The sequence below is a fragment of the Sinocyclocheilus rhinocerous genome, unplaced genomic scaffold, assembly GCF_001515625.1.
Source record: "Sinocyclocheilus rhinocerous isolate Xijiao unplaced genomic scaffold, SAMN03320098_v1.1 scaffold2199, whole genome shotgun sequence".
NCBI classification, from domain to species: Eukaryota; Metazoa; Chordata; class Actinopteri; order Cypriniformes; family Cyprinidae; genus Sinocyclocheilus; species Sinocyclocheilus rhinocerous.
Window position 1 is genome coordinate 521,534 of NW_015659020.1, and position 3,920 is coordinate 525,453.

The following is a 3,920-nucleotide window of genomic DNA, read 5'->3' on the forward strand; positions in this document are numbered from 1 at the left end:
GTGTGTGTGTGTGTGTGTGTGTGTGTGTGTGTTTGTGTGCGTGTGTGTCAGGCTGAATGCGAGTGATCCATGTCATCAGGGTACAGCAGACTTCCTCATAACGCTCGCGTTTCAGCATCAGTCCAGACATTGTGGCTGGAGGAGACTAGCACAATCTATTTATTGACCTGTTCCAGGAACTCTAAATCAGCAAAATGCTAATTCCACCACTGAACAGTCCCCGTTCACACACACACACATGCACAGGCACAAACATCTCCCCATGATTTTTATATAGAAACAAAGACAGATTGTTTTGATAACCAAACACCTCATTAGCAAATCAGCATATGGCAGTAGTTCTCAACTAGTATTGCTTCAGGATCCAGATTTCACATGAAGTGACAATTCCTTCAAATGTTCATTGTACAAAAAAGTTAAATAAAATTAAGCATAGTTTATTATTATTATTATCATTATTATTATTATTATTATTATTATTATTATTATTATTATTATTATTATTATTATTATTATTATTATTATTATTATTATTATTATTATTATTATTATTATCATCATTGTATAATATTATTGTAATATATAACAGTGATTCACCATGTTTACTATTTGTATAATTATTTGTATAATTTTGTTATGAAGCCAATGGTTCGCCATGTTCACCATGCTCATCATTTTATTTATTTGCTTGTTTGTTGACTGTTTAATATATATATATATATATATATATATAATGTGTTTGTTTGTTTGTTGACTGTTTATTATTATTATTAGTATTATTAATAATAATATTATAATTTATTATGTTAAGCAATGATTCACCATATTTATTTTTTTATGAATTATATTTTACTTATTATTAGGCCATTGATTCACCATATTTATCCTTTTTAGTTATATTTAATGTAGTCTGACATTTTCCTTTACCTTATAAAGTTTTCTTTGTGGTTTTCAAGAACGAGGGCATTTTCTCAGGTTGGCTTCTGCCTAATTTTACAAACTTCTACTGAATAATTAAACATTTAATACTGCAGTTTTTGAGTGAATTCACTGCTTTTGGGACCAAATATTTTTACATGTGACCCTGGACCACTAAACCAGTCTTAAATCGCTGGGGTATATTTGTAGCAATAGCCAAAAATACATTGCATGGGACAAAATTATTGATTTTTCTTTTAGTAAAGATCATGTTCCATGAAGATATTTAGTAAATTTCCTACTGTAAATATATTAAAACTTAATTTTTGATTAGTAATATGTATGGCTAAGAACATCATTTGGACAACTTTAAAGGCTATTTTCTCAGTATTTAGATTTTTTTGGCACCCTCAGATTCCAGATTTTCAAATAGATGTATCTCGACCAAATATTGTCCTATCCTAACAAACCAGGTCCAGGGTCACAAATAGTCAAAAAAATAATAATTTGGTATTTTTTCTGTGGTCCTGTCATGACCTACTAGTTGGGACCGTTGGCATCCTCTAACCATTTGTTGTGTTGATATGGAGAGGGAGGGTTGACTTAGGTGGGGGATTTAACTGTTTTGAAGGGAAGAAATCCAGCTAAAGCTAGCCTCCACTGAGAGCCAGGCGATTGAGTCGGGAGCACTCAGGCGAGCAGGGTGGAGGAAAGGCCTGCACCGTCGCTTCCACTCAGCATCCTTCCAGCTAACCCCCTCCCGCCCCGGCCTCCCTCCCCTTGACTGACATCAAAATATGGAGTGACAAGCTGTCGGCCCACCGCTGAAATCTGATTAGACATTGATTTCAGCAATCGCTCCCATTGGCCACAACGTTTATGTGAATTTGTTTTCTGAGAGCGAGGGAAGCAGGGACCGAGAGAGGGAGAAGCCAAAGTGGGTTTAGCGTGGCAAGATGGCCGTCGGCATGTCAGACAGTAGATCAGAGGAGACAGGCTCTCTTATTAATTTCTTAATGCATTAGTATGCATATGTATGCATGCTTCACTCACATGTACACACCAGGATTAGGACTCACACTTCACTGCAAGCAGACAAATAATCACCCGCACTTCCTGTGAATTTTTGAATACTAGGAAAGATTATCTGTATTTGTTTTACATAATTCTATATTAATTATGAATATATAAATATAAAGTTCATTGAGCAGCATTTATTTGATAAAATAAAATAAAATATTTTTTGTAACATTATAAATGTCTTCACTGTCACTTTTGATCAACTTAATGCATCCTTGCTAAATAAAAGTATTTATTTCTTAATTTCTTTCGTTTAAGTTGTACTTTTGAATGGTAGTGTATCACAGTTTCCATTAAAAAAAAAGCTGTTTTCAACATTCATAAAAATATGGAGCATAAAATAAAGTGCATAAGAGACTTCTTACAAAAACAAAAAATACTTAAAACAAATCTCTTTTGCCCACCATTCATTGTTTCATTTTTCTTTTTCTTTTTTTTCACTGTGAAATGAATTACAATTTTTTTTTTCTGTTTTGTTTTCAGGGTAATGGGGGATGGCATGATGCTACGACTCCATCCTCTGTGATCTCCCCTACAGAAGGCCCTGGTAGTGTGCACTCTGATACCTCGAACTGATCTCCTCGTTGACATGGCCCCTTCCCAAGCTGTGGACAACCAATCACAGAATTACAAAACCACAGACTGACCAATCAGAGACACAGAATAGACTCTCACAGATAATCCAGAAACATCCTCATGGAATCATCCACAGTACTTTTCCACAGTGTTTTGGAAGCTGGACATTTCTTAGCCGTAACTTCAGTCCACTGCAGTTTTTACTAACAAGCTCTCCTCCAATCATATTAAACCAGTATGTTTTGTTTCTTTTATCATTTGAAGTGTACAAGCTCAAAATGTATGTGAGTTATTAGGGTTTTTCCTCTTCTTTTGAATTTATTACCGGTCATAACCCCTTTCCATTGTTCTAACCAACTGTTGGCAAAGCTTTAGTGCAGGAATACAACTGATACAAAAGTATATTCATATGATGCTAACCGATGCATTTAACAGGGCTAAATGCTACAGAAGGCAGCTTGGGGACTTCATTGCTGATATTTTTTTTAGTTTTTATTAATATCACACCTAGCAATGACTTAAACAAGACCACCTATGGAAGGCAATCCACTCCATTTTGGGGGGTGATTTTTTGAAATACCTGGCAATTAATGTCTTTTTTTTTTAAAAACACAAAACGTAATCGATATTTAGTCCACCATGATTAAGGAAAGGAAGTGTAGAAGATGTGAAAAGGAAATATGGATCTTGTTGGCTCTTCTGGCAATTTTCAATTCAAAAACGTTCTTGTATATGACATAGCTTGAGAGTATTTATACATCTCACAAATAAATACTCCGCTTTATTACCTCATTGAAACTCATAGAAAACCAATAGATTTAAAACATTTCTTTAGCTTATAGTGCTCTCACTGACTACCTCTCAACGAAATCACCACCTGCACCCTTTTTGTCTTTTACTTTCTGTCATCCTTTTTTTGTCTTTTTAAAATACATTTTTTTTTACTTTTGTTAGATTCGTTCCATCTTGTAAGAAATCTGCTCTCTCTGTCTCTCTCTCTCTCTCTCTCTCTCTCTCTCTCATGCAAAAAAGAAATAAAAAAATTATAAACAAAAACCCAAGATTAAAAAAAAAAGAAGAAAGAAAACCTGTAATGCATAGAGGTTTCAGTATTCAGAATTGTACATTTCAAAACCCTGTGTGACAGGGTTCCAACTTTCTTTCTCTTTTTTTGTATCGTATGTGATTCTGAAACTGATAAAAAAAAAAGTCATACAAAATTTATTTGTGGCAGTGGTTCTAATGTATTAAAGATGTTTCGTGTTTCTTTCTAACCAGACTACACCCTGGACTGAAAAGTCTTCCTTGTGGTAGTTATGTGTAATTTCAAACATGAATAAACTGTT

At 34.2% G+C, this 3,920-nt stretch overlaps 1 protein-coding gene across 1 annotated transcript in view; it reads left to right on the forward strand.

Moving 5' to 3' along the window:
- pbx3b (pre-B-cell leukemia homeobox 3b) overlaps positions 1–3,174 on the forward strand; it is a 22,858-nt gene extending 19,684 nt beyond the window's left edge. The window contains exon 10 of the mRNA XM_016531784.1: positions 2,482–3,174. The gene's annotated coding sequence lies outside the window, so the exon portion shown is untranslated. The remainder of the gene's footprint in view (positions 1–2,481) is intronic.
- The last annotated feature ends 746 nt before the right edge of the window (positions 3,175–3,920 follow it).